This window comes from Macrotis lagotis, chromosome X (genome assembly GCF_037893015.1).
Source record: "Macrotis lagotis isolate mMagLag1 chromosome X, bilby.v1.9.chrom.fasta, whole genome shotgun sequence".
NCBI classification, from domain to species: domain Eukaryota; kingdom Metazoa; phylum Chordata; class Mammalia; order Peramelemorphia; family Peramelidae; genus Macrotis; species Macrotis lagotis.
The window spans coordinates 11,310,654-11,328,798 of NC_133666.1; the positions used below are offsets into that span (position 1 = coordinate 11,310,654).

Below are 18,145 nucleotides of genomic sequence, written 5' to 3' on the forward strand. Positions count from 1 at the left end.
AAGGGGGTAGAAGGGAAGGGATGAATTAATATTCCAAGGACTAAATCCTGCTTTGTTTAAATGAACCAATATCTTTTGCAAGAATATCGCAATGGGAATCAGGAAGTAAGAGTCAGAGGGATGCTACAGATACATCCCTATAAAATTTTTATGTCAGTCCTGAAGATATAAAAGTATCTTTACTCTTCCAACAAGAGCTTGGGTTCTGAAAGAAGAAAATAAAAACGATAGTGGTAAAGGTCTAGATAGAGGAGGGAAATAAAATAAGAGGGGATGGATAAAAACCAATTCAAATGAAATATGGATCTGTAATATATGGAAACCATGAATCTGCAAAACTCAACATGAAATGTGAATGGATTAAATGATTTGATAACTCCAAAGGGAATAGTTGACTAGATAAGAAAAGGTGGTCCCAAAACGGTTGCAGACAAGAACAACTAAAAACTGAATACAGACAAAATGGAAATGAGAGACTGAACTAAAATTTCCCATGAATCAGATGGTTGCAAAAAAAAAGCAGTACCACAGTCATCCTATCTATGGTATAGAGCAAAAATTTTAATTCTCAACATTTAGAGAGATAAATGGGGAATATACATCACTCCTAATTAAAACATAGATACTAAAATAATATCAATACTGAATAGCTATCCACCAGTGGGCAAGGATTTTAAATTCATAAAGAAAAACTCAATATGATAAAACAGATATTAATATATGCATATATATGCATATGTGCGTGTGTTTTTATAGGGGAGACTTTAATGTTCCTTCCAGAGCTGGATTAATCTAAAAGAAAAAGAAAAACATGGAGTTGAACAAACTGTTGGAGAATCTATTACAGCAGAAAGATTTGTGGAATTTTCTGAATGCGAGAGAGATAATGATAAGTCAGAGGGCTGGCCTTGAAACCAGGAAGACCTGAGTCCAAGTCCTCTTCTAACACACTGGCTATATAATCCTGGGAAAGTCACTGTAGTTCTTTTTTGTTTGTTTGTTTTTTTAGATTTTTTAAGGCAACGGGGTTAAGTGGCTTGCCCGAGGCCACATGGCTAGGTAATTATTAATTGTCTGAGGCTGGATTTGAACCCAGGTACTCCTGACTGCAAGGCTGGTGCTCTATCCACTAGGCCACCTAGCGGCCCTTACTGTAGTTCTATAGACAACTGAGGCTTTAAGTGGAAGAGGAGGTAACAATGTATATTGAGAGAGAACTTCCTCATCTGGGAGTTGCCTATACAAAAGAATGGGAATATTGAAAGATAAGTATATTTCTTATCATTTTGCAAAACCATACTATGTACTTGGGTGAAGAGAAATTATAAATATATGTTAAAAAGCAGAAATAAAAAACATTTTATATACCATAATACAACAAAAATATATTTAATAATAAAAACAGTAGTAAAAGATATAAACTAAAAAGGAGACTTAATAATGACATTCTGAATAATGAGTTAAAGAATAGATCATAGAAATAATTAATTACTGAAAGATAATGTTGAAACCAAAGCAGAATATCTGGGATACATCTAAAGCATTCTTCAGAAGACAAATTGTTATCTTGGAAAACATTTAATAATAGAAGAAAAGAGAAAATGAATGAACCTAAGTATACATTTAGAAGGAACAAGTAGGAAATAAATGACCACAGAATTAGCATGGAAAAGGGTATCTTGAAAATTGGAAGATACATAACACTAAAAACAAGACTATGAAACTGATATACCAAATTAAAAGCTGGTTCTTTCAAAATACTAACTAGGAATCTCTGACTCACCAGAGTGAGTGAGGTGTAGAGCACCTGCCTCAGAGCAGCCCTGCGGTGAGAACCTGCATCAGGAGGCAGCAGAGCCACCCAGCACATCCAGGAATCTCAGCCAATAAATTGTAAGGGGGTCAGGGGAGACTGCAGAAATATCTCTGCTCTCCCTGGGGCAGGACTCAGCTGTTTGCCCACACTGAGGTCCAGGTTGCAGTTTGGGCTTCCATACTACCATAACCAAGCAGGGAGCATCCTCACAGCTCCAGGGCAGAGGGGTGGGTCCAAAACTTCTCATAAGACCTTAGAGGAATTAAGATCCTTGTGGATTGTCCCCAACCCCCTCCCCCAAAGCCTTGGAAGTGCAGTAAATCAGTCATAGGCTGAGGAAATGAGCAAACAACAGAAAAAGAAGAATCTGACCATAGAAAATTACTTTGGTCTCATGGAAGATCAAAATACACACTCAGATGATGACAAAATTGAAGCTTTTATGTCTAAAACCTCCAAGAGAAATAGAAAATGGGCTCAGGTTATGGATGAGCTCAAAAAAAAAAACTTTGAAAAGCAATTAAGGAAGGTAGAGGAAAAATTGGGAGGAGAAATGAGATCAATGTAAATAAGTCATGAGAACCAAGTCAGCAACTTGATGAAAGAAATAGAAAAAATACTGAAGAAAATAATATGTTAAAACCAGTTTAGGCCAAATGGAAAAATCAACACAAAAGGCAAATGAGAAGTAGAATGCCTTAAAAAGCAAAATTGGCCAGATATAAAAGGAGATTAAAAAGCTCTCTGAAGAAAATAACTCCTTCAAATGCAGAATGGAGGGAAGCAGATGACTTTGTGAGATCCCAGGAAGAAATAAAACTGTACCAAAAAAACTCCAAATTAGAAGAAAATGTGAAATCTCTCATTGGAAAAACGAATGACCTTAAAAACAGATCCAGAAGAGATAATTTAAAAATTATTGGGCTACCTGAAAGTCATGACCAGGAAAAGAGCCTAGACTTCATTCTTCAAGACATAATACAGCAAAATTGCCCTCTGATCCTAGAAGCAGAGGGTAAAATAGAGATTGAGGGAATTCACTGTTCACTTCCTGAAAGAGATCCCAAAAGAAAAACTTCCAGGAATATTATAGCCAAACTCCAAAACTCCCAAGTCAAAGAGAAAATACTAAAAGCTGCCAGAAACAAACAATTCAACTACCATGGTTCTATAGTCAGGATTACACAGGATCTGGCAGCATCTACATTAAGGGCTTATAGGGCTTAGAATATGATATTCTGGAAGGCAAAAGATCTTGGTTTACAACCAAGAATTGACTACCTAGTAAAACTGAACATCCTCTTTCAGGGGAAAAGATGGACTTCCAATGAAACAAGGGACTTTCACACTTTCCTATTGAAACAACTAGAGCTGAACAGAAAGTTTGATCTCCAAGTACAGGACTCAGGGATGGATAAGAAGGACTAATTATGAGGAACTCAATGATGTTGAACTGTTTGTACTCCTGCATTGGAAGAATATATTGATAACTCATATGAACTTTCTCATTCGTAAGAGCAGTTAAAAGGAGCATATATAGACAAGGCACAGGAACGAGCAGAATATAATGGTATAATATAGTAAAAAGATGGAGTCAATGGTGATAAAGGAAAGTACTGGGAGGAAGGGAAAGGAGAGGAACAAGGGGCTAAGACAGTTCACATAGGAGTCAAGAGGAAGCTTTTACAGTAGAGTGGAATGGAGAAGGTGAGGGGGAATGAGTGAGCCTTCAATCTCATCAGAAATGGCTCAGAGAAGAAATAACATACAAACTTAATAAAGCATATAAATCTATCTTGCCCTAGAGAAAAATGAGAGGAAAGGGATGAGATAAGGGAGAATGGAGGGAAGGAAAGGGGAGTAGGTGATAGAAGATTGTGGGAGAGGGTACTCAGATACAACACACTTTTGAACAGGGACAGGGTGAAAGGAAAGAGAATAGGAAAAAAATGAGAGTGGGAAGGAATAGGGTGGAGGGAAATACAGCTAGTAATAGCAGCTGTGGGAAAAATATTGAAGCAACTTCTTTGATGGATTTATGATAAAGAAGGCAACTCATCTTAGAGACAGAGCCATTGGAATCTGAACACAGACTGAAGTACATTTTTTTCTCTCTCTCACTATTCTTGAGATTTCTCATCCTTTTGGGGGGAAGGGGGATTATGATTATTCCCACAACAAGATTATTGTAATAATATAAAATTTTTAAAAAGAAGTATAAAAAAAGAAAATATTAATGAGGTCGATAAACCTTTAGCTCACCCAATCAAAAAAGGAGAAAAATCTAATTACCCCCAAAAAATAAATGGACAAGGCAAAATCACAACAGAGGGAAAAAATGACCAGAACTCATTAAGCACTATTACAATCTTGCAGAAGAGAATTTAAAAGAAATATAAAAATATGAAATACCCAAATTAACAAAACATAAAGCAGAAATCACAAACAATCTAAATAAAAGATGAAAAACAGCCATAGAGGAAAGGAAAAAAAGGAAAAGGAAAAGACAAAAAGGAAAAAAAGGAAAAAGGAAAGGAAAAAAAATCCCTGGACTAGACAGATTTAGAGGAGGATTCTATTCTAGAACTATTAATAATTAAGTTACAAAACTTATCTTCAAAAATTGCAAAAGGAAACACTAACAGATTCCTTTAATGAGACAAATATGGCCCTAATATGTAAAAAAAGAAATATAGAGAACTTAGGCCACCAACAACCCAGAAATCCCATTGTTAAATATATCCTTCAAGGAGATCAAAGACAGAAAAGTGAACACCTATTCAAAGTATTTGCAGCAGCATTTTTGTGGTAAACATAGCTGCAAAGTCAGGGTCAATTGACTGGGGAGTGGCTAAAGAAATGGGAGTACATGAAAGCAATGGAATATGATCACATCTTCAGAATAACTAATATAAAGAATTTAGAGAAGCATGGAAGATTTACAAACTGATACAGAGTAAAATAAGCAGAGGCATGAACACAATGAACATAATGAACTCCCAATGTGCATAGAATAAAAATGACCAAAAGCACACAGAAATGGGATACCGTGTAATTGTAATGGCCAAGTTTAGCTTCAAAGATGAGAAAATGCAACTTAAAAGTTTTTTTTTTATAGGGCACAATAGGTATCTTACATTTTATACACTTTCAGACTACTGATGTGTTGGTTGGTTTTAATGAACCACATTTTCCCCTTTTTCTTTAAGAAATTATTTGAATAGCCTGGCTCACTTATCAGAACTCAAACCTGGTAGAGTTGCACTACAGAAACATGCTACACTAGCCTTGCCTGGCACCTTTTGCTAATTCATGCTATGCCTCCAGCACAGAAAAGGGGGATACACAAAAGCCAACACCTCCCTGCAGAAGATAGACAGGAGTTTAGGGGAACATTCTAGACAGGACGGAAAAGGCCTAGTGTAACAGAACACGAGAAGCTTCTTTGGGGGTGGGGGGCTTTTCCAAGGCAATGGGGTTAAGTGACTTAAGTGTCTGAGGCCGGATTTGAACTCAGGTCCTTGGTGCTCTATCCATTGGACCACCTAGCTGCCCCACAAGAAGCTCCCTTTACCACACACTGCAAGAAGTCCTGGGGTCAGAGTAGCTAGGTGGCATAATGGATAGAGCACTGGCCCTGGAGTCAGGAGGATCTGGAGTTCAAATCCGACCTCAGACACTTAATTGCCTAGCTGTGGCCTTGGGCAAGTCACTTAACCCCATTGCCTTAAATAAAGTTTAAAAAAAAAGAGGTCCTGGGGTCTCTGACACAGGAATACCTGGGAGAATAAAGAAAGGGAGGCTCAGATATTTTGTTCAGGCATAGCAATCGCTAACCTCTTGACACAACATCATCACAGCCTCATTCTAAAGAATTCTCCTTGGTCAGGCACCTTAGCTCACAGGCCAGTTACCTTGAACAAACACAACTCTAGGGAGCAAAGAAACCTACCTAACAGTGCTAAAAAGAGCTCAGATTTTCCTAGCGTTTTCTTTTCCCTAGGGTTTTAAGCCTTGCTTCATTTGATCCTCACAACAACCCTAAGAGGTAGGGTTATTATCCCTGGTTTATAGAGGCAATCTTCTTAATGTTCTTTCTACTACAGTACCCTACATCTAGAAGGGACCTTGGAGGTTATCTAATTTAAGGCCATTATTTTACAGAGGAGGAAACGGAGTCCTACAGCAGAGGAGTAACTTATTTACTCAAGGTCACAAGAGTTAGTATATCCCCTTCCCTTCTGGGAAACACTTTGCCTTTTGCCCTGGAGTTGAGACTTGTATTTGAAATCAATCTCTGTTGTATTATTCCCCACTTGCTAGGGACAAGGATACTTGTGTTATGCACCTCCCCTGCTTGTGGTGAGGAAAGCACTCTTCTCAAACTCTCCAAGTGTGTGGAGGAATATAATCTCTTATTAGGGATCATGACTTGTTACTGCTCCTACCATATTCTGCTTCCTATTTTAGCTAATTGGGTCCAAGTCACTGTCCCAGTTTGACTAGTCTCACTGAGGGCAGGGCCTTTATACTCCTCAGCTTAGGGAACTTGGCCCAGGTCCAGGCTTTGCACCTCCTGCCTCCTCCCCCATACCTCCCAGTCCCTGGATAACTCCACAAAAGCACTGCCCTTTCTGGGAGTTTCTAGACAGCTCCTCAGACAGCAGGGCTCCCCTTATTCACCCTAGGTCCTCTTTGCTTGCCAAACAGTTTGACCTCTTTTGCTCCAGTCACTTCCCAAAGAGGGGGCAGACAACATAAGATTGTCCTGCCTAACAACTGTTGCTAAGCAAGATATGGCCAATGAATTGAGGTGATGCTGGCTGGATTGGTTACAAGCTGAGACTTTTCCCCTTAGTGTTTATGGGGAAGTAGACAGAGATGTGACAGTTCAAATTACAGAGAATTAGCATTTCCCTCCACATCTGGCCTTGTATTCTACCACCTTCACAAAGCTTGCTTCCTGAGTAGTTGTCTCATTTTTAACCCACTTGTGCCTCAGTTTCTTTGTTTGTTAAAAAAGGGAGTTGAACTCGATGACCTCAAATATTTCTTCCAACTCTGGATACAGCTTCCTATGGAAATCTATTAGTCTTTTCTATTGAATAGGAATAAAAATACATGTGACACTTATCTCCAATGAAGTGTTGGGAGGAATGTATTACCTCAAAACCTCTCAAGTGTCATAGAAATGGAGACTTTTATTAGGGATCACAGTCAAATCTATTCCATCCCTGGGAATAATTATTATGCTGAGTGATTGCTGCTTTCATCTGGTAGCCAGAGGTAGAAATGGTTCTCATAATGAAGAATTCAACATCAAGGTAGTGAGGAAATCACCCTTAGTACACAGATTTCTCCTGTGCCTGAAATCCCACCATCAGAGTCTCATTGCTTTTGAGTTATATGTCAAAGATCCTGCAAAAAAAGGACCTTCTGTATGAGGGGGAGCATTCACCTAGTCTCAACTGTTAACATATTGTTGCTAATTTGTTCATCAAACTTACAGAAGACCAGGGTTTAAATCTCACCTCCAATGGGTGTCAACAGCAGCTATGTGACCTTCGGCAAGGTTTATAGAGAGGAGGAGGGTCAAAATTGGTTACTATAGGTGGAATGAAGATCCTGGACAAATGAGAGAAGGATAAATGATTAACATCTTTGCCAAAGATGCCAGCACTAGGGAGTGGATGCCCAAGGTAAGCAAGGAGGTAAGTTTCCTTAAAAAAACAATTCTAGAGCTACAGTCAGAAGGTACACCTGACTGAGGCCATCGTGTCCAATTCTCACATTTTATGGAGGGGAAATTAAGATGTTGGGAGAAGTGATTTACCCAGGGTTACCCAGATAATAAGTATCAGGGGAGATTTGATCCCAGGGCCTGACTGTAGAGCCAGTGCACCATATGGTCTATGAAGTTTCTGCCACCTCAAATTCTCCAATGGGATGAGGTTGATAGCGTTACTAGATAGGTGGTCCACTTAAATGTGGCTCTGGAGTAAAGAATTGAATCCAATTCCAACATCAGATACTTATTAGTTATGTGACCCTAGCCACTTAATGTCTCTCAGCCTCAGTTTCCTCAACTTTATTTTTTTATTTTTTTTTTAGGTTTTTGCAAGGCAAATGGAGTTAAGTGGCTTGCCTAAGGCCACACAGCTAGGTAATTATTAAGTGTCTGAGGCCAGATTTGAACCCAGGTACTCCTGACTCCAGGGCTGGTGCTCTATCCACTGAGTCACCTAGCTACCCCCACTTTCCTCAACTTTAAAATGGGAATCACAATAGTTGTGAGGATCACATTAGATAATATTTGTACAAGGTGTAGCCTTACAAAGGCCTGATGCATAACAGGGTCTATAGAAATCCGTGTCCCCTCCTCCTTTTTCTTCCCCTGCCACCTCAGATTCTCTGATGGTATGCAAGTGTCAGAGGTATCGTTCATCCTGGGAAGCCTAGTCTGAGATTTCTCTCAGCTCCCTGGGGGCATTCCCCTGTCCAAGCGCAGGGAGACTCTCACCTAAGCTGGGAGGGCAGACTGCTTGGAAAGGCCTCCTTCAATGTCTGGGGATTGAGACCTCTGTCCAAGTTAGACAACTGCTGGCAATCACCCAGAGGTACAGTGTCACCAGAGGAAAGGGCTAGTCCATAAACACTTTCCCAAGGGAAAGTTTTAGCCCTTCTCATTCCCTCCAGACAAGTCTGATTGACGTGTACAAGATTTCTCAAAGCCCTACTGCCAGGCTTCTGGCATGGGGACAGATGGAGGCAGATGCCTCGAGGCACCTTAAATCACCAGGTGTAACCATGGCTGCTGATGTGGGGTTAGAGATGGCCAATAGAGGAACTAGACCCTATTCGGGCTTTCTATTAGGGGCAGAGGAAATCAATTTAGGAGTTGGAAGGGTGGTCATCAATTGCACGTCCTATATCCCTTCCTCTTCATACAACATGAGTATTTATGGGAGAAGCAAAAATCTGTTGAGGGAGGAGAGAGACACAGAAAAAGGCAAACAAGACAACACAGAAGGACAAGGCAGGGGGTCAGAAGAGGGAATGAGAAAGGAGGATACAACCAGGAGCACATTGAAGAAGAAAGGACTGAACATAGATGAACAGAAAGTGTGTCTAGACCTGTGATTTCACCAGTCTAAGAAATCCCTGCTATGTAAATTTCCTCTACCAATGTGGGTTAGCACCTTCTCTACATATATATAGTTTTGGGAGGCCTCTGGATGTTGAAAAGCTAAGTGACTTGTCTAGGGTCACACAGTCAACACAATGGTCATAGGTGAATTGAATCCAGCTCCAGTCCTTTTTGATGATGATGATTATGATGTTGGTCCTTCATTCTCAAAGAAGACCATGACATCGGGGAGGTGATGCCATGACAACAAGCACGTGAATTGGGTTTCAGTGAGGAAATACTGGGCTACATTACCAACCTCTCCCTTTCTCCTCCAGAGCCATTTGGGTTCAGTGACCAAATACGGATCAGGATGACTGGAGATGGCCTTGGATGTAAGGCAGTCAGGGTGAAGTGACTTGTCCAAGGTCACACAGCTAATAAGTGTCAAGTGTCTGAAGTTGGATTCGAATTTCCATCCTCATTACTCTAAGATTAGCGTTCTATCCATTGGCTTGTTACCTGCCCTTCCTCTCATAGTTCCTATTATATGGCACTTTCCAGTTAAAACCATCTCCCCTCACATGAGTCTCCCCCAAATTCTGAAATAATAAGCTCACATTAGGCAGCACTTTAAGCCTTGCAAAGTGTTTTCTAAATACCCCATTTTGGTCTCAAAAACAACTGTGAGGGGCAGGTGCTACTGTTATATTCATTCTGTAGATGAGGAAATTGAGGCGTCTGCAGAAGTACACTAGAAGGTTTTCCAAGGAGATTGGGCCAGCACATTGGACATCCCAGTCTCAGGTGCGCTGCTTTATGAGAAAGCAAAATTGCTTCTAGTGAACTAAAAATGACAGCAACTGGGCCAGCCCAAGTCTATCTGGACTGGCCAGTGAGGTATTGGAAAGGGATCCAACACTTGAGATAAACCACTGCCCTTCGGATTACCCGGAAAAGTGACTGACGAATATTAATCATTACTGACCCCTAAGCCTCTTAGCCTGTCTTTATCCATATAACAGACATCCTTGATGAAGGTATGAGAAAGGAACAGATTTATAAAGCACAATTAAATGAAGATACAACAAAACTCAATATCCATGTGGTACCGACTATTTGCTCAGCACCATGCTTAACACTGTTTCTTACATGTCCTTACAACAACCTGGAGAAACTGGGATTATTACTATTATCCCCACTTTATAGTTGAGGAAACTGAGGCAAACAGAGGTTAACTGACTTGCCCAGTGTTACATGGCTATACGTGACTGGGGCTAGAGTTGAACTTAGGTTTCCAGACTCTGCATAAGAGCCACTGAATCAGCTAGCTGCTTCTTTAAGAAAAGAAGTACAGAAGATACAAGATTTCATCATGTTTAGCCATTTGTCAATTAGGAATCGTTAATCCCAAGGACTTTCTTACCCTAAATCAGTTAAGAGGTTTGGGGCAGAGACACTGCCCCAGTCATGATGATCAGGAAAGAGTTCAAAAATCGACTCCTGGACACTACTGAGCTGACTGACTCTACTCTGTTTCAAAAGCTTGTCTCCCAGAAACAAGATTCTCTTTTTGCAGACAAAAAAACCTGTCATAGCCAAGGCTCTGGGAACTGTCAGACTCTCCTAAAAAGAGGAAAGCAGCCAAAGGTTTTGGCCTACTCTGAGGCTGAACATGGGAGATTACCTGAGCTCTAAGCTAAAAGAGGTAGAAGGTAGATCCCACTCCTTTTTCTCCTAAGCCTAAGAGGCCTTCAGCACCTAAGCTGAAAACTCCAGCAAAAGGCAGGAGATAGAAACAGCCATTCCACAACTTCCAATAGCTGTCACACTAGAACTGCATGGACTAACACCTAATGAAGATGAAACATCATCCACATGCTTGTAAGACCATCTGGGAAGAGGCCTAGCAGGAACAATCTAATGACATCACCATAGCAGTAACCATTCAGCATCAGGGGTGCGAGTTGCCCTTCCATGTGTGCCCTGGCAATACATATTCCCTATGGTGCAATGGGACTAGAATCAGGAAGACTCCTCTTTCTGGGTTCATTCTGTGAACTTTCTGTGTTATCCTGGGCAAATCATTTAACCCTGTTTGCCTCAGTTTTCTCATCTGTAAAATAAGCTGCTATCTTTGCCAGGAAAACCCTGAATAGGGTCACAGACATGACTGAACAACCAACAACAGCCCGAGTCTCCTCTTCTTAATAATGGTGGCAGCTGTGGGACAGTGTGTCCCAGGCTTATGGGGATCATAATCTATTGTTACTTTTATTATGAAGCTATTTCATAGAACATCTGCTTTGAAATAATGGTGGACCAGTAATCATGGTGGTGGGGACTGGTGAGTAGATGCAGGCCCACATACTGCCTTGAACTTGCAATGGAGTATATCTGGGATAAGTTGAGGGCTGCTTCCAGCGGCTTTATTGATATTATCAGGACCATGTTTAAAAATATTTATAGCAGCAATTATTTTAATGGTAAAGAATTGGAAACTGAGGAGATGTCCATCAATTGGGGTATGGCTGAAACAAATTATGGTATATGAACATGATGGAGTACTAGAATTCTTTAAGAAAGCCATGATTGGCCAGACTCTAGAGAAGCATGGAACGAATTAGAGGAACTGATGCTGAGTGAAGGAAGCAAAACCAAGAGAACACTGTACACATTAGCAACAATGCTGGGAACAGATCAACTATGATGGATACAGCTCCTCTCAGAAGTTAGAGATAAGGACAATCCTGGGAGACCTATTATGGACAATACCATTCACATCCAGAGGGGAAAAAAAACAAACAAAAAACCAAACCCACAGAATCTGAATGGATATTATCTCCATTTTTTTAAAAAACTTCTCATGTTTTTCCTTCCTATCCCATGGTTTTCTTTCTTTTCCCTTAGTCCTATTTTCTCATATACAAAATGACTAATATGTAAACATGCTCAACAAAATGTGCATGTACAATTTTTACCATACTGTTCACCACTGAGGGGATAGGGTGGAAAGAGAAGGAGGTAGAAAAATTTGTAACTTATAAATATGCATGTGGGATAAAAGCTGAAAAACTTTCATATCATGTAATTGGAAAAATAAAATATCAATTAAATTAAAAAAATAGGGGAAGCTAGGTGGTGCAGTGGATAGAGCACAGGCCCTGGAGTCAGGAGTACCTGGGTTCAAATCCGACCTCAGACACTTAATAATTACCTAGCTGTGTGGCCTTGGGCAAGCCACTTCACCCCATTGCCTTGCCAAAAACCTAAAAAAAATAAAAAATAAAAAATTGATTTTATCAGGGAGGATCAAGCATGTGCAGTAATTCTAGAGAATATGAGAGATGTAGGGAGAGGCAGACAGTCTCTCCTTGCCTTTCAGGCCCCTGCAGTAGCAGAGCCAGGACCAACATGAAGAAAAATTTGGGACCACTCTAAGGAAATCAATCAACATTAGCCAAAGTGCAGACAGTCTTATGGCTTTAGGGAGCAGGCCATTAAAAGATCTGGCTCCTTGGAAGCCTACTCTCCCCAGGGGTCTGGAGATGTGATTTTTCAATACCCTTTGTCTGATATCTGTACCCACTGCCCCAGAACGCCACTGGGTCCCTGAGTCAGCTGAGGTAGGCTGAGCAGGGAAGAAAGAGGAAATAGGCTGCCATCCCAAGCCCTTTTCCTTCAGGGATCTGGGAAGAATCCAGCCTTCTGTTCATTTTCCATAGCAAGAAGGATCTGGGGCTTGGGGTAGAACTGTATGCAATAAGGGTCTGGATGGTTCACTGAACATCCAAGGAGGGAGAGGGAAAAGGGGAGCTCAGCACACTAATTCTAACTTTTGTGTCCAAGCCCCACTCTAACAAGTGCCTTTGGAATATGGGAGATGGGGGATGGGGAGGGAGACTGGTGGTCAGGGTTCCCAGGCCCACCTGGGAAAGGCCATGCATCACAGGACTAAGCACCTAGAAACCTAAGCGTCCCCCTTGTTATCTGGAGAAGTCACCTGAATCGGAGCCACTAGAAGAAAAGGTGATCTGCATATGTTTGCATATTCTTCCTGCCAATGTTTTCCCCATTCATGCACATTCTCATTACGTGGCATTTCTTGGGAGCCCCAGCTGGGCCACCTTAGTGCTGAGGTTCCGTTTGCCTGCATCTCCTGGCAGACAGAGGAGCCTCAGCTCCTAGCCTCTGGGGAGCTCTCAGCACCCCAAGTAGGGAAACCTCCAGGGTGGGAGCCAGGAGGTGCCACCCTTCTCTGACAGGGTGGGCTGAGTGAGGCTCAGGATTTGAGGGAGAGAAGCCCAGCTCAAATGCCTCATCCCAGGAGGAGGATGTTTGGGCTGGGGTGAACAGCAGGGAGGGCCAGAACTCTGGAGGGGGGGCCTCCACCCCCACCCCACCCCTAGGTTCTGGTGCCGACTCAGGCTCAGGCAAAACTTCTAGCATCTGGTCACTTTACTGTAAGGCTTTAAAGCCGCTTAACAGCCCCCAGGCTGCCTGCAAGATCAATCCATTAAAGGATGGGCATGGCAGCTTAGTTTCTCTCTCTCTCTCTCTCTCTCTCTCTCTCTCTCTCTCTCTCTCTCTCTCCCCTCCCCCCTCTTTCTCTCCTGTGTCTCTCTGTCCCTCCCCCCCTCCTCTCTCAATCTGTCTCTCCCTCCCTCCTCTCTCTCTGTCTCTGGCCCCCACCTCTCTCTGTCTCTGTCTCTCCCTCCCTCCTCTCTCTCTCTCTGTCTCTCTCCCTCCTCTCTCTGTCTCTGTCTCTCCCTGTCTCCTCCACACCCCCTCCTTCTTACTCTCTTCCCCCTTTCCCTCCCTCTCTCCATCTCTGTTGCTGCCATCTCCACTAAATTAGACACCAGGCTGGAAGCAGCGAGAGCACCCTTCTCACTACCACACTTAGCCAGCTCCCACCCCACCCCACCCCTAAGGGAAGCGAGCAATTGCAAAGGCCCACTTTCGCCCCGGGTATTGGGACTGATGGTGGGCCAAGATAGAGTCCAGCTGGCTGCTCTGCTCTCCTCGTCACATTCTTTCTCTTCCCCTTTCCACTTGTCCCACAGGAGATGGAGGTGGGGGGGGGGGGAGCAAGGCAGAATTTTTCCTATCTAAACACAAAACCAAAATCCCAGAAATGGATCTTATTTACAAGCTGCATAAGAGAGGAGAATACTTACTGTCTGTCCCCTCTTCCAGCTGGCGCCCTGGGATGGGCACTTGACCCTTCTCCTCGGGCTCTGCCAGCAGCAGCGGTGGCGGCAGCAGTGTCTGTGTATAAAGAGAAAGATCATGCTAAGTCTTCGAAAATTTAGCATCTGCTGTGACCAGAATCTTAAAGAAGGAGGCGACTGGCTCAGCCCCAAAGCTGGGGCTAGGGCAGAGAGAAGGTAGATGCAGCAACTGCTTCTTTCTCTCTGTCTCTCTCTGAGTCTAGCACCACCAACCACCAACCCACAGAGGGAAGTTCTGCTTCCTACTTATCAGAGTTTCAATATGGACACACTGGTCTTAGATGAAATCACTGAAGCTGGGGTTGAGGTCCAGGTCCAAGAGTTAAACAAGAATAAAATATCTGCCTCTCTTGCTCACCCCCCCCCCCAACACAGAAGTGGTCACATGCTAATGTTGCTGGAAAATTTCACTGAAATACTTCAGAGGCAGTATCCAAGGAACAGGTGTTTCCTCCAGTCAGTTGACCCTGGGGGTTCCCATCCCCTCAAAATCACATAGCTCATGATCACCCTTGTGTGCTTCCTTGTATAAGTCAGCTAGAAAGCATAATTCTTCAAAGCAAAACTTAGTCACCCGAGATTCTTCACTCTCTCCCCTGGCCCATCTGCCCATCCAGTCATAAGGATTCTGTTTCCACACTTCATGACATATCACCCACCTTCTCTCCAGTAACACAACTGCCACCCTAGGCCAGGTCTTTGCTTCTCAAAGCTTCAATTACCTTCTCTGTAAAATGGGATTGCTCTTCCTAAGTACCTTGAGCTTTGCAAGTTGCAAAATGCCAAAACAAACCCCTAAACTCCAACAAAGAGAGCTATTACTTCAGATTTATGGCCATGACAGTTAATGCTTTGGTTGGTGAGATACTATGTTGGATATTAGAGAGGCACACACACTTCAACTCGGGAAGATGGGGGTGGGGAGGTCACAGCCTCTCAGAACTCCCAGGTAAACCTTGAAGACCAGATGCAGGCAAGGTCATGATCCCAATTTGTAAAGGTTTCAATGCCATCAGTACCTTGAACTGATGCAATTAAAAATAATAATGATGATGATGGTACTGAAAAAGATCAGATCTGCTTTGAAAGACAGTCTCAGTGGGTGTAGCATTAATAAGTGATCACTTATTTGGGAAGTTTGGGGGAAGGCAACTGGAGTTAAGTGACTTGCCCAGGGACACATTGGGTATCTGAGGTCACACTGGAATTCAGGTCCTCCTCAGTGGTGCTCTATATCCACTGCTGCACCACCCTGCAGCCCCTGGATGACCACTGGTTCAGGATCATGGGGTCATAGCGACCTTAGATGCCATTAAGTCCAGTGACCTCATTTTACAGGAGGTTGACCCTCCTCTAGAGGTTAGCCTCTAAGGTCCCTTCCAGTTCACTTCCCCTTCTTGAGCCTCAGTTTCTTCAATTAATTAGAAAATGAGGGGGTGGCATTAGATGACATGAAGGCTTCTTTCAGCTTGAAATTTATGACTTTCCCCTGGAGAAAATGGGAGGCAGCCTTCTTCAGTGCATTAAGTCCCTGGCTGGAAATCTAGCCTTGGCTCTGTGACTAACCCATAGTGTAGGTCACTTAATCTCCCTAAAGCCTCCATTTGCTCAAATGGGGACAATCATCCCCCTCCTTGCTCAAGTTCCAGGGCTGTTGGGAGGATCAAAGGAGAGGATGTAGATGGGAAGGTGCCTTGAAAAGAATAAAGTCACGCAACAAATGGCAGTGATTTTTTTTTCTGATTTGGGAGCATCTCTCATCCTGAAGACGGAGCTCAGAAGAAATCCTGGAAAGGCACTGAGGCTGAACTAATCTCAGAAGATTCAACTTTCAGGCTATTTTATTTTTGCCTATGCATGCGTTCCCCTTCTCCCCCAGCAGCCTGGCACATAGGTATGCGTACTGACTAGGCTCTATCTCCACAATTCTAATGATGAATGGGTGCCCCTCCAAAGTTTGCCCTGAACATGAGTTACTGTCTCTTCCTAGGAAGTTGATACCCAATTCTTAGCAAAAGATGTAACCTCCAGCTATTTGAGTAAAAACTTCTCTATCCAAGAGGATACCCCTTAAAGGGAATGGCTTTGAGACTTAGGAATCAACGATGACCCAAAAAGACACAACATAAAGCAGGGGGCCCAACTTCAAGAATTTCCAATTTTTACTCCCTCCCCCTGCCCTACTATCATGGGCACAACTCAGAGCTGGAAGGAGTCAAAAAGGGATGGGGTAGGGCAAGACCCAAACCATTGCTACTGGCAGTAGGTCATAGATTGTCGACCCGGAAGGGTTAAAGTTCAAGAAGGAAGTGATATGTGATACATAAGCCTTTAAGAAGTTAAAGATTACCAGAGGCAGCAGTGAGCAGGGATCCACTCCAGACAGGAGCTGTTGTTCAGTTGCTTTTTCAGTCATGTTCAACTCTTTGTGACCCCATTTTGGGGTTTTCTTGGCAGAATTACTGGAATGGTTTGCCATTTCCTTCTTCACCCCATTTTATAGATGAGGAAACTAAGGCAAACAAGGTTAAGGGACTTATTTGGGATCACATGGCTAGTCAGTGTCTGAGGTCAGATTTGAACTCACAGATAAGTCTCTCTGACACTGTTCACTAGTGCCACCTAGGTGCCTGCAGGTAAGACAGTGGAATGGAAACATCTTGGGACTGAGATTCAAAACTGGAGTTGACTGTAGAGATCTGAGAGTCATTGGAATCAATGTGATACAGCTAAACCCATGGGAAGTGAGAATGGAGAAACTGCAGAGGGCTCCCAAGATGGAGTGCCAGACATGATGATCCAGCCAAGGAGACTGAGGGAGGAGGAGCAGCCCCAAAAAGGTAGAGGGAGAAGCAGGAGATAGCAGTGCCAAGGAAGCCCAAATGCTAGAGGTCACCAAGGCAGGACTGAGAAAAGGTCCCTTAATGTAAAATTGTTAACTGACAGGGAATAATGAGGTCACAAAGAGGGCAAGAAGTGAGTGTGAAATGAAAAAAAGGAGGCAATGAGTGAAGACAGGTTTTTTCCTAAGATTATGAGATAACAGAAGAGATTGGGTATAACTTGGAAGGGTTTGGGGGATTAAGTGAAGGTTTTAAGGGTAAGGAAATTCAGTCTCTCTTAAACTGCTTCAGCGAGCTGGTGATGTTATTGTTCAGTCAATTTTTCAGTCATGTCTGACTTCATGACCCCATTTGAGGTTTTCTGGGCAGAGATATTGGAGGGGTTTGTCATTACATTTTACAGATGAAAAACAGGCAAACGGGGTCTGAGACCCCGTTTGAACTCAGGAGGATGAGTCTTCCTGACTCCAGGTCTGGTGTACCAGCCACTATAGTGCCACCTAGGCACCAGCTGGTACAAGCCCTGCTACTTCCATTTTCTGTGGCTTATGTTGCCATTGTTCACTTGCACTCAGCTCTTTACAGCTCACTGCCACAAGTCCACATATCTCATCCTGACCGAATCACTGAGCTGCCTCCCTATGAACCAGAGCTCTCAAGATGGAAGCATGACTATCAAATATTAGGAATGTATGATATCTCCCCTTAGGGGCATAGGATTTTAGAGCTGGAAGACACCTTCAGGGCTACACCCTTTGGTGGGTGAAGAAATCAAAACTCATCAAATCAATTCCTATTGAGCAGGGCTTATTCTCAAGATCCATCTCTTCAATGACTGGCACACAACAGACACTAAATAAATCCTTGCTGATAGAGTTATCGACTTGTCCAAAGTAAATTATTCATAATAATATTAATTCTAACTTTTATTTCTAAATTATTTTCAAACTCCTTTCACACACATTATCTCATTAAGGCAGTATTATCATTCGCATTTTACATACAAAGCAACCAAGGTTCAGAAAAATAAACTGATTTGCCCAAAGTAGAGGAGTTGAAATCTGAACCCAGGTACACACAGCATCTAGCTTGCCTCTTTCTTTACTAGGGTCTGCTTGATTTTTAC

General features: G+C 42.6%; 1 protein-coding gene across 3 annotated transcripts in view; it reads right to left on the reverse strand.

Annotated features, from left to right (window-relative positions):
- Positions 1 to 18,145, reverse strand: part of FRMPD3 (FERM and PDZ domain containing 3) — a 111,651-nt gene that overhangs the window by 58,377 nt on the left and 35,129 nt on the right. Inside the window, exons 1-2 of one of the 3 annotated variants that reach the window (XM_074201802.1) lie at positions 14,123 to 14,209; positions 7,348 to 7,441 (exon numbers count right to left, since the gene is read on the reverse strand). The exons of the other annotated variants lie outside the window; for them this stretch is intronic. The gene's annotated coding sequence lies outside the window, so the exon portion shown is untranslated. Of the gene's footprint in view, positions 1 to 7,347; positions 7,442 to 14,122; positions 14,210 to 18,145 lie in introns of those variants that run through there. 3 annotated transcript variants of the gene reach the window in all.